We start from the raw sequence: 13,446 nt of genomic DNA, 5'->3' as shown, positions 1-13,446 counted from the left end.
GAAGGTGGGCAGAGATATTGATTAATTTCGGATGTTGCTAAATTAGGCAGTCATGTTAAAAATGTAGGGGTAAATCTTAATTAGTAAAAAGTAAAACTCCTAAGCCAGTAGGGGGAAATTAGAGATTACTTAGAATATTTAATTAGTTTAATGTAAGTGATGAAAAGAGAAAAAAGGAAGCAAAGAACATAGCATAATATGTGATAATAGAAACAAATCCGGACAACTTAGTAGTCACAGAAATGTAAATAGCTTAAATTTAGAAGTTAAAAGAAAGAAGTTCTCAGATTGGATTAATACTATCACAAAATCTAGTTATAAGCCCTTGACATGAGTCACAAAGAAAACTTAAATACTTGAAAAGGTTAAAATCAAAATGTGTAATACGATGTGTAAAGCTAACACTAATAGAAGATAGTTCATGTAGTTACATTGACATCTAAAAATATGCATAATGGGACTTCCCTGGTGGTCCAGTGGGTAAGACTCTGCTCTCCCAGCGCAGGGGGCCCAGGTGTGATTCCTGGTGAGGGAACTAGGTCCTGCATGCTTGCTGCAACTAAGAGTTTGTACACCGCAACTAAGACCCGGTGCAGCCAAAATAAATAAATAAATATTACAAAATAAATAAATAAAAATATGCATAATGATAACAAGAAGTCACCAGGACATTATACTATAACTGAATCAGTCTGCACCTAGCAATAAAGTCAGATACAGGTAAGAAAATATAGACCACAGGAATTCCCTGGTGGTCCAGTGGTTAGGACTCCCCGTTTTCACTTCTGAGGGCTGGGGTTCAATCCCTGGTAGGGGAACTAAGATCCCACAAGCTGAGCAGCATGGGCAAAAAAATATCTATATCTATATCTGTATCCCAAATTATAGAAGAAACTGACAAATAGAAACACATTTCTTAATAATTACAGATAAAGTGGAAAAATGAGTAAGGACATAGAATAAGCTTGCTGATGGCCTAGTCTTTAATATCTGAGAGTCAAAAGATAGCCCTAAGACTGATAAATCAAGTAGTTGTATTTAGAACATTTGTAAGAGTACAAAGTTATACACAAAGACAATGGAAGAGAAAGGGAGAGAATATAAGCTTGTTTTCTGATGTTTATAGTAGAAAACTAATAGGAACTATCTAAAGAAGAGAGGAGCTAACTGAATTATATAAAAATAAAATTATCAAGACAATCCCAACATATACACTTTCCTAAATATCTGAAAAACTGCAATTTAGAAAACCACAAAATGACATAGTAAAAGATTTTAAAAATGAAATACTCGGGGCTTCCCTGGTAATGCAGTGGTTGAGAATCCACCTGCCAATTCAGGGGACACGGGTTCAAGGCCTGGTCCGGGAAGATCCCACATGCCGCGAAGCAACTAAGCCCATGCGCCACAACTACTGAGCCTGCACTTTAGAGCCTGCAAGCCACAAATACTGAAGCCTGCACACCTAAAGCCCGTGCTCCGCAACAAGAGAAGCCACCACGATGAGAAGGCCACACACTGCAATGAAGAGTAGCCCCCACCCGCCTCAACTAGAGAAAAGCCCGAACGCAGCAATGAAGACTCAATGCAGCCAAAAAAATAAAAAAATAAAAATAAATAAATAAGTAAAAAAGAAATACTCATATAAACATCATATTTACCAGAAAATAATAATCTCCAAATTACACTGAACTATTTGCCATATTAATAATTGTAAATGAACTTAACTTATTAAAATATTAAAATTAAAAATATTTTTGGATTAGATTAAAAGAAAAACTCTGCTGCTTGCAATATACAAAAGATATGCCTAAAAATAAAGTGACCCAAATAGATTCGTTCATTTATTCAACAAATAAAATGATGGACAAAGGCATAAAAAGAGAATGCAAACATAAAGAAAGCAGAGGTCACAATCTTATTATTAGACCAATCTCCCCAGATTGACTGAGATAAGAAGACACTTTATAATGTAAAGTGTAAAATTCAAAATGCATATCTAAGAAATATATAAGTTCTAAATAACATATAAGTAACCCTCACAAAGCAGAAATGAAGGTAGATACCAGGAAGATATTCAGAAATGTAGCAATAGGTGATTTTAATTCACTTTTCTTAGGACTAAACAAATCAAGTAGACAAAAAATAAATACGAACACAGAAAATATTACTAACATAGTCAAAAATTAGATCTGATGGCTCTATACTGAAATTTCTTCATTGAAAATTGAGAACACAATTTTTCAAATTTCAGCAAAATATTAATGAAAATAGACCACACATTCTGGCACTCAATCATTTCCCCCAAATGGGAATGATACAGATACTATTCTCTGACTATAATGGAGCAAGCTAGATAATAATCAGGTCAGAAAAGGTAAATGCCCTTCCACATAGGAACTTAAAGAAATGGTCTTTCTCTTGGGCCAGAGAGTGAGAAAACAAACAAGCAAACAAACAAACAACTGAAGATTTTCTAGAAAATGACAATTAAAAATTGTTACCAAGTCACTCTGCTTGCCGCACAACAGGCCAGTAAATCGGGAGACGAGGTGTTGAGGAAAGGAATAGCGACTTTATTCAGAAAGCCGGCAGACCGAGAAGATGGGGGACTAGGGTCCCCCCAAAACCATCTTGTCAGAGTCTGGATGGCAGTTTCTTTTATAGAACAGAGACGGGGAGGAGGTGAGGAAGTAAAGTAAAAAGGCCATTAGTTTTGCCTGGCTTGGCCAGCATCGGGAAGGGGATGTGTTAATTTCTTCTTTTCTGCAGCCATTCACAGGTGGGCAGAGTCAGATTGTCTCCCTGGGAGCTGAACAAAGGTACTTTATTATAACATTCAAGCAGATGGGCAGGGTTCCCTGAGGCAGGCCATTATATATGATTATAATAACAAAAGCAACGAAAAACAAAGTTTAAAATCAAAGAAACAGATCCAACATGGAGTCCGACTTTGCTCTTCCCTGTTACAATTAAATCACATATCAAACTTTTGGGATATAGCTCCTCAGTGTTCAGAGGAGAATTCATGACCTCAGTTACTTACATCCATGAAACGAAAGAATGAAATGAAGTGAATTAAGTGAAAAGAAAACAAAATCAAACAAATGGAAACAACTTAAGTGTCTATCGATAGATGAATGGATAAAGAAGATGTGGTACGTATACAATGGAATATTATCCAGCCATAAAAAAGAAATAAAATCATGACATTAACAACAACATGGATGGACCTAGTGGGTATCATGCTAATTGAAATGTCAGAGAAAGACAAACACTGTATGGTTACAGTTACATGTGGAATCTGAAAAACAAAACAAGTGAACAAACAATTACAAAGCAGAAAGACTCATAGATACAGAATGGTTGCCAAAGGGGAGGAGGCTGGGGAGAATAAGTGAAATAGATGAGGGAGATTCAGAGGTATAAACCTCCAGTTACAAAATAAATGAGTTACAGGAATGAAATGTACAAGGTGGGGAATATAGTCAATAATATTGTAATAACTTTGTATGATGACAGATGGTAACTAGACTTATCATGGTGATTACTTTGTAATGTATAGAAATATCAAATCACTATGTTGTATATCTGGAACTAACAGAGTGTTATAGGTTAATTATATCTCAATAAAAATTAATAAAGTCACCAAGATAGCAATGGAAGAGATATTTTTGTCAGGTAATAAGGAGAATGATTTTTTACCACCTCAATGAACAACCACATCTACCACACCCAACTTCTCTCACTCCCTAGGGAACGGGGAGGGAATGAGAAAGAGGGGTGCAAAATATGAGTTTGGGGGAAAAATCACAGAAAAGCCCGTGTCTCTATTAGGTAGGGCTCTTGGCTGAAGTCAGACGGGAAGAGATAGATGAAAATGCTCCACTTTATCTTTCAAACTCATACAAGTAGAACACAAAAACAAAAATGTGGGAGAAGGCAACCAGGGCATGACCTCTCCCTTTATTAGTTGTCTCCCCAGAAATGTCTATTTTCTCTGATGAGCCTCTGAAGCTCAGATCCTTCCACTGTAGACATTGACAAGAAGCACAGAAAATGACTCAACAAAACTTCCAACTGGACCAATCAGAGGCTTTGATTTATTCACGATGTATCAGAGGCCATTGACAAGGGAGATTCCCAGGTTGGTATTGCTTTCTTTTCTTGGTTGACATTGCTACCTCTTCCTACAGATGGTCTCCACGTCATTCCTTGCTTGTGATATACGAAACCACTGACTTCTTTTGAAGAGATGGGGATGAAGGTCTGTCCCGGTACCAAAGTTATAGATTAACTATGGTTATAGATTAATCACCTGACCACAGATTAGGTGATTCTCTAGTGCACCTTCTTTCCCTGATGACTCATCTAATTAGACTGCTTTTATATTCTGGTTTCAACTCTTTGTATAACACAAGGCTGTCTTAGTTGACTTGGTAGTGTTGCCGAAATTCGACCTCTGTACACCGGTGCTGGATTAAATCTTGGAGACAGAGTTTTGGATGAAGTAGAAAGAAATAGCTTTATTTCTTTGCCAGGCAAATGGGGAGACAGCGGGCTAGTGCCCTCAAGCCTGCGTGTCCTGCCTTGGAGGGGCTAGTGAGGAGTCTTACAGTGTTCAAGGAGCAGGGCGTGGTCAGCTCGTGGACATTCTTCTGACTGATTGGTGGTGAGGTAATTGGAAGTCAGCATCATCAACCTTCTGGTTCCAACTGGTCTGGGGTCTATGTACTTCTGGGCAGTGTACAGTTAACTTCTCCCACCAGGTGGGGATTTCAGTGTCTGCAAAACAACTCAAAGGACATGGTTTAGAATATTATTTATAGCCCTTGAGGAAGAACTAAAGGTCCTTCACTTCATTTAATGGCTAAAGTATTATTGTTTTGTCTTGCTTGACTATCTTCCTTTTTTTCCTGCATTTTCTCACTTCTCTGATTAAATTTATTCTTTGACTAAAGTTTTTCTAAGACCAAAGGCAGGCAGAGGACATGGGTGGGGGTCTATTCTGGGAAGGCCTCACAGGGTCCTGCTTGGTTTCAGTAGGGGAAGAGGAAACGAGTCAGGCATTGGTAGTTAAATTCTTTGACCAAGAACCTTTTGTCCACTAACCATTGGCTAGAACTAGTCTCTGGGATGTATCGGAGACTAGGTGGTATAGTTTTTCCATATGCCTAAGGAGTAGACAAAGTTGCTGAACACTAGTAATGTCTTCCATACCACCCCATCTTTTTCTTATTCTACCTGTCATGACCTCCCAGGGGAAGAAATGATTTCTTGGATGGCTCAGATCCCAGGGCAGGACATGTTTACTAAGAGTAACAGGGGAGGGGTGTCAGAGGACATTAAAGGTTACAGAGTTGCATTTCACCTTTCTTTCCTGAATCTTATTTCCGCCATCTTGAAAAGAGTCCCTTTGTGACCCATCATCTTTTTTTTCTTTTTATTGGAGTATAACTGCTTTACAATGTTGTGTTAGTTTCTGCTGTACAACGAAGTGAATCAGCTGTATGTATACATATATCCCCTCCCTCTTGGACCTTCCCCTCACCCACCCCCACACGATCTCACCAATCTAGGTCATCACAGAGCACTGAGCTGAGCTCCCTGTGCTCTACCACAGGTTCCCACTAGCTATCTATTTTACACATGGTAGTGTATTTATGTCAAACCTAATCTCTTAATTCTGCCCACCACCCCTTTCCTCCCTGTGTCCACACCTCTGTTCTCTACATCTATGTCTCTATTCTTGCCCTGGAAATAAGTTGTTCTGTACCATTTTTCTAGATTCCACATATATGTGTTAATATACGGTGTTTGTTTTCCTCCTTTTGGCTTACTTCACTCTGTATGACAGACTCTAGGTCCATTTACATCTCTACAAATGACCCAATTTCGTTCCTTTTTATGGCTGAGTAATATTTCATTGTATATGTGTACCACCTCTTCTTTATCCATTCATCTGTCGATGGACACTTAGGTTGTTTCCATGTCCTGGCTATTGTAAATAGTGCTGCAATGAACATTGGGGTACATGTGTCCTTTTGAATTATGGTTTTCTCAGGGTATATGCCCAGTAGTGGGATTGCTGGGTCATATGGTAGTTCTATTTTTAGTTTTTTAAGGAACCTCCATCCTGTTCTCCATAGAGGCTGTATCAATTTACATTCCCACCAACAGTGCAAGGAGGTTCCTTTTCTCCACACCCTCTCCAGCATTTATTGTTTGTAGATTTTTTGATGATGGCCATTCTGACAGGTGTGAGGTGATAGCTCATTGTAGTTTTGATTTGCATTTCTCCAATTAGTGATGTTGAGCAGCTTTTCATGTGCTTCTTGGTCAACTGTATGTCTACTTTGGTGAAATGTCTACTTTGGTGAAATGTCTATTTAGGTCTTCTGCCCATTTTTTGGGTTGTTTGTTTTTTTGATATTGAGCTGCATGAGCTGTTTGTGTTATTTGGAGATTAATCCTTTGTCTGTTGCTTTGTTTGCAAATATTTTCTCCCATTCTGAAGATTGTCTTTTCATCTTGTTTATGGTTTCCTTTGCTGTACAAAAGCTTTTAAGTTTTATTAGGTCCCATTTGTTTATTTTTGTTTTTATTTTCCTTACTCTAGGAGGTGGGGTCAAAAAAGATCTTGCTGTGGTTTATGTCAAAGAGTGTTTTTCTATGTTTTCCTCTAAGAGTTTTCTAGTGTCCAGTCTTACATTTAGGTCTTTAATGCATTTGGAGTGTATTTTTGGGTAGGGTGTTAGGGAGTGTTCTAATTTCATTCTTTTACATGTAGCTGTCCTGTTTTCCCAGCACCACTTATTGAAGAGATTGTCTTTTCTCCACTGTATGTTCTTACCTCCTTTGTCATAGTTTAGGTGACCATAGGTGCGTGGGTTTATCTCTGGGCTTTCTATCCTGTTCCATTGATGTATATTTCTGGTTTTGTGCCAGTACCATACTGTCTTAATTACTGTAGCTTTGTAGTATAGTTTGAAGTTGGAGAGGCTGATTCCTCCAGCTCCGTTTTTCTTTCTCAAGATTGCTTTGGCTATTCAGGGTCTTTTGTGTTTCCATACAAATTGTAAAATCATTTGTTCTAATTGTGTGAAAAATGCCATTGGTAATTTGATAGGGATTGCATTGAATCTGTAGATCGCTTTGAATAGTATGGTCATTTTCACAATATTGATTCTTCCCATCCAAGAACATAGTATATCTCTCCATCTGTTTGTGTCATCTTTGATTTCTTTCATCAGTGTTTTATAGTATTCTGAGTACAGGTCTCTTGCCTCCTTAGGTAGGTTTTTCCCTATGTATTTTATTCTTTTTGTTGCAATGGTGAATGGGATTGTTTCCTTCATTTCTCTCTCTGATTTTTCATTGTTAGTGTATAGGAATGCAAGAGATTTCTGTGCATTAATTTTGTATCCTGCAACTTTACCAAATTCATTGATTAGCTCTAGCAGTTTTCTGGTGGCAACTTTAGGATGTTCTATGTATAGTATCATGTCATCTGCAAACAGTGGCAGTTCTACTTCTTCTTTTCCATTTTGTATTTCTTTTATTTCTTTTTCTTCTCTGATTGCCATGGCTTGCACTTCCAAAACTATGTTGAATAATAGTGGTGAGAGTGGACATCCTTGTCTTGTTCCTGATCTTAGAGGAAATACTTTCAGTTTTTCACCATTGAGAATGATGTTTGCTGTGGGTTTGTCATATATGGCCTTTATTACGTTGAGCTAGGTTCCCTCTATGCCCACTTTCTGGAGAGTTTTTATCATAAATGGGTGTTGAATTTTGTCAAAAGATTTTTCTACATCTATTGAGATGATCATATGGTTTTTATTCCTTAATTTGTTAATATGGTGTATCACATTGATTTGCATATATTGAAGAATCCTTGCATTCCTGAGACAAATCCCACTTCATCATGGTGCATGATCCTTTTTTTTTCAAAAAATTAATTAATCAATTAATTTATTTATTTTTGGCTGTGTTGGGTCTTCGTTTCGTGTGAGGGCTTTCTCTAGTTGCGGCAAGCGGGGGCCACTCTTCATTGCGGTGCACGGGCCTCTCACTATTGCGGCCTCTCTTGTTGCGGAGCACAGGCTCCAGACGCACAGGCTCAGTAGTTGTGGCTCATGGGCCTAGTTGCTCTGCGGCATGTGGGATCTTCCCAGACCAGGGCTCGAACCCGTGTGCCCTGCATTAGCACGCAGATTCTCAACCACTGCGTGACCAGGGAAGCCCGGCGTATGATCCTTTTAATGTGTTGTTGGATTCTGTTTGCAAGTATTTTGTTGAGGATTTTTGCATCTATGGTCATCAGTGATATTGGTCTGTAATTTTCTTGTCTTTGTGATATCTTTGTCTGGTTTTGGTATCAGGGTTATGGTGGCCTCATAGATCGGATTTGGGAGTGTTCCTCCCTCTACAATCTTTTGGAAGAGTTTGAGAAGTATAGGTGTCAGCTCTTCTTTAAATGTTTGATAGAATTTGCCTGTGAAGCCATCTGGGCCTGGACTTTTGTTTGTTGGAAGATTTTTAATCACAGTTTCAATTTCATTACTTGTGATAGGTCTGTTTATATTTTCTAATTCAGCCTTGGAAAGTTGTACCTTTTGAAGAATTTGTCTAATTCTTCCAGGTTGTCCATTTTATTGGCATATAGTTATTTGTAGTAGTCTCTTATAATCCTTTGTATTTCTGTGGTGTCAGTTGTAATTCTCCTTTTTCATTTCTAATTTTATTGATTTGCATCCTCTCCTTTTTTTCCTTGATGAGTCTGGCTAAAGGTGTATCAATTTTGTTTATCTTCTCAAAGAACCAACTTTTAGTTTTATTGACATTACTATTGTTTTCTTCGTTTCTATTTCATTTATTTCTGCTCTGATCTTTATGATTTCTTTCCTTCTACTGACGTTGGGTTTTCTTTGTTCTTCTGTCTCTAGTTGCTTTAGGTGTAAGGGTAGATTTTTCATTTGAGGTTTTTCTTGTTTCTTGAGGTGAGATTGAATTGCTATAAACTTTCCTCTTAGAAAGTCTTTTGCTGCGTCCCATAGGTTTTGGGTCATCGTGTTTTTGTTGTCATTTATTTCTATGTATTTTTAAATTTCCTCTGTGATTTCTGCAGTGATCTCTTGGTTATTTAGTAGTGCACTATTTAGTCTCCATGTATTTGTGTTTTTTACAGTTTTTTTTTCCTGTAATTGATTTCTAATCTCATAGCGTTGTGGTTGGAAAAGATGCTTGATACGATTTCAATTTTCTTAAATTTTTGAGGCTTGACTTGTGACCCAAGATGTGATCTACCCTGGAGAATGTTCCATGGGAACCTGAGAAGAAAGTGTATTCTGCCACTTTAGGTGGAATGTCCTATAAGTATCAATCAAATCTATCTGGTCTATTGTGTCATTTAAAGCTTGTATTTCCTTATTTATTTTCTGTCTGGATGATCTGTCCATTGGTGTAAGTGGGGTGTTAAAGTCCCCCACTATTACTGTGTTACTGTTGACTTCCTCTTTTATGGCTGTTAGCATTTGCCTTAAGTATTGAGGTGCTCCTATGTTGGGAGGATATTTAAATCATATTTATTTTATTTAAATCATAAATATTTATAATTGTTATATCTTCTTCTTAGATTGATCCCTTGGTCATTATGTAGTGTCCTTCATTATCTCTTATAACAGTCTTTATTTTAAAGTCTATTTTATCTGATACGAGTATTGCTACTCCAGCTTTCTTTTGATTTCCATTTGCGTGTGATATCCTTTTCCATCCCCTCACTTTCAGTCTGTATCCCTAGATCTGAAGTGGGTCTCTTGTAGACAGCACATATATGGGTCTTGTTTTAGTATCCATTCAGCCAGTCTGAGTCTTGGTTGGGGCATTTAATCCGTTTACATTCAAGGTAATTATCGATATGTATGTTCCTACTGCAATTTTCTTAATTATCTTGGGCTTGTTTTTGTGGGTCTTTTTCTTCTCTCGTGCTTCCCACCTAGAGAAGTTCCTTTAGCATTTGTTGTAAAGGTGGTTTGGTGGTGCTGAATTCTCTTAGCTTTTGCTTGTCTGAATAGCTTTTGGTTTTTCCATTGAATCTGAATGAGATCCTTGCTGGGTAGAGTGATCTTTGTTGTAGGTTTTTCCCTTTCACTACTTTAAATATGTCCTGCCACTCCATTCTGGCCTGCAGACTTTCTGATGAAAAATCAGCTGATAACCTTTTGGTGATTCCCTTGTATGTTATTTTTTGTTTTCCCTTGCTGCTTTAAAATTTTTTTCTTTTTATTTAATTTTTGTTAGTTTGATTAATATGTCTTGGTGTGTTTCTCCTAGGGTTTCTCCTGTATCGGACTCTCTGCACTTCCTGGACTTGGGTGGTTGTTTCCTTTCCCATGTTAGGGAAGTTTTTACTATAATCTCTTCAAATTTTTTCTCAGACCCTTTCTCTTTCTCTTCTTCTTCTGGGGCCCCTTTGATTCGAATGTTGGTGTATTACATGTTGTCCCAGAGGTCTCTGAGACTATCATCAATTCTTTTCATTCTTTTTTCTTTATTCTGCTCTTTGGCAGTTATTTCCACCATTCTATCTTCCAGCTCACTTACTCGTTCTTCTGCCTCAGTTATTCTGCTATTGATTCCTTCCAGTGTATCTTTAATTTCAGTTATTGTGTTGTTCATCTTTGTTTCTTTGTTCTTTAGCTCTTCTAGGTCCTTGTTAAACATTTCTTGTATTTTCTTGATCCGTACCTCCATTCTATTTCTGAGATTTTGGATCATCTTTACTATCACTAGTAAAGATGAATTCTTTTTCAGGTAGGTTGCCTATTTCCTCTTCATTTATTTGGTCTTGTAGGTTTTTACCTTCCTCCTTCATTTGTAACATATTTTTTTGTCATCTCATTTTTTTGATGGGTGGGGCTGTGTTCCTGTCTTACTGGTTGTTTGGCCTCTGGCTTCCAGCTCTGGAGTTTGCAGGCCATTGGGTAGAGCCGGGTCTTGGTGCCGAGATGAGGACCTCCAGGAGATCTCACTCTGATTAATATTCCATGGGGTCTGAGGCTCTCTGTTAGTCCAGCGATTTGGACTCAGCCCTGCCACCACAGGAGCTCAGGCCTGACCCCTGGCGTCCTGGGAACCAAGAATCCACAAGCTGTGTGGCACAGAAAAAAAGAAAAGAAAAAAAAAAGCAGAAGAATAACAAAGAATAAAAAATAAAATTAAATTAGAAAATTAAAAAATACATTAGGAAAAAAATAAATGAAACAACAACAAGGCAAAACAAAACCACAGCAGCAAAAAAAAAGAAAGAGGGTCCAGAAAAGTCCTTGGCTGGGGGGATGGGGAGGGGCTTAGGCGGGGGCGGGGCTTCGGGGGCGGGGCCTACGCTCAGGACCCATGCAGGTTCTGAGAGGGGTGGCAGGGGCAGGGCTTAGGCTCAGCATGCCTGGAGGCAGCCTCGGAGGGCGGAGGTTCAGGCCTGGGACTGCAGCAGGCTCCTCGGGGCCCAAGTACATGGGGGGAAATGCTGGACCCGTTCCTTTCCCATCCTCCGATCCCCCAAAGGTCTATCCCCATCTCCGCTAATTCTCTTGCTGTAAGTGGGCCCCTCTGAGCATGGGAACCCCTTCCCTCCCCCATCCGCCCCTCAGGGATGCCGGTCCTGTCACACCTCCACTTCTCTTCCTCCCCTCCCTCCCTCCCAAGTCCTACCCAGTCGTGTGGGGGTTCCTCCTATCCCCTTAGGTGTCCGAGGTCCCCCACCAGTGCCTGGTAGGTGCCCTAGTTGTGAGGAGACATGAACTCCGCATCCTCCTACTCTGCCATCTTGACTCCCCCTGTCATCTTTCTTCTTCCCACACTTCATATGCTTGGAAGTTCTAATCCTTCAGGATTTACATCTGGCTAGCAGTAAAAGTGGGAACATGAGACCTTGCTTGGGGTCTCATGCTTCACAGAAGCTTAGCATAAAACTCTCTATTAGAGTATCAGGGATTTGACCAGCTAATAAAGCCTTTGATTTACAATTTGCTATCACATTTATGGGTAGAGCTGTCCTGAGGGCATCTCAGCATATTTGGTAAGGCATAATTCAAGTATTCCAGGCTCACCTGGTCAATTACCATCATAATCCCACATTACACATCTATAAAAGCATGTGTTCCTTTAGGGAAATGAAGGAGAAAAAAAATTCTATTGTATCTTCTCATTCAGTGAAGTAGTGTGTGTGTGTGTGTGTGTGTGTATAAAATACATATACATATTTATTGTGGCTAATCAGTAATTTTTAAGGAATTCCAGATACACTTTTTGTTTAACTGTTTATTTCCTCTCTTTTGTCCACATGCACAAATGTGGAGTTTTAAAATTCTCTGTTAGCCATGTGTATCAAATATCAACTTTATCAATTTCATCATGAACTCTTTCTTAGATGGTTAGAATTTTCTCTTCTTGTGTGCTCAAGCATTACAATGTTGATTTGATTCTTCCTGACATTACAGTGGATTGTTTCCCTGTCACTCCACCCAGGTTTTACATTTCTTGAGGACAAGAAACATGTCTGTTTCATCTTGCACTGTCCACAATATTGGGCTATAGAGCGCGATGCTAATTAAATGATAATGCACTTACAGACCACTTTGGCGAAAAAGGGGTCTTGTTCTCCTTAGTTATCAAATATTTTTTTTCCAGTTTCTTTTTAGCAGAAGATCTTGCCTTGTTCTAAACTGAGTTTATTGAAGCCACACAACTGGAACTTCCTCATTCCCCTCTTTATCACCCCAACCTTCCTATTTCATTCATGTATCTGAAAAAGTCTTTCTCTTTTTATTGCCATGTGTGACAATTATTTGGATTCCAATCAACATTTGGAGGGTAATTTCTCTTTTCTTCTCCTTTTTATCTCCAATTTCTCCTAAGTACAGGTGACTTTCACTTGACTCAGAAACTTAGGAAGGTCTTTTCTAGCTTAAAAGCAATTTTCCCTTAGCGTTGCTTTTCTCTCAAGAGAGAGTCTCAGTTTTTCCCTTGTTTTCACTTCCAAAATTCCCGAAGGACTGCTTACATCTGCTGCCTTCATTTTCTCATTTTAATTCACTCTTTACCTTTTTGAAATATTGTTTCTACCTTTAACACTCTGTTCCATTGAAGGTTTTTGGTGCCCCATTACTTATAAAACGCAATAATGCCTTCTTCTCTTTTATCCTCTTAGCCATTTTTGCAGTATTTTATTCTTTTGAGAATCCTCTCTCCATGTTTTTTTTTTTTTTTTTTCTTCCCCCTATCTTGGTTTACAGGAAATCCTCTTCAGGTAATTCTCAGTCTCTTCAATTTCTTCTCTGATAATGCTTTCCCTAACTCCTCGTAAGGTCCATGCTTCAGAATGCTGTCTACTGTCTTCTTTATTTACACACTCTCTGTAGGCAATGTGAACCACCCCATTGGTAT

Source organism: Eschrichtius robustus, chromosome 12 (assembly GCF_028021215.1).
Source record: "Eschrichtius robustus isolate mEscRob2 chromosome 12, mEscRob2.pri, whole genome shotgun sequence".
NCBI lineage: Eukaryota > Metazoa > Chordata > Mammalia > Artiodactyla > Eschrichtiidae > Eschrichtius > Eschrichtius robustus.
This window is presented reverse-complemented; position numbering follows the sequence as displayed.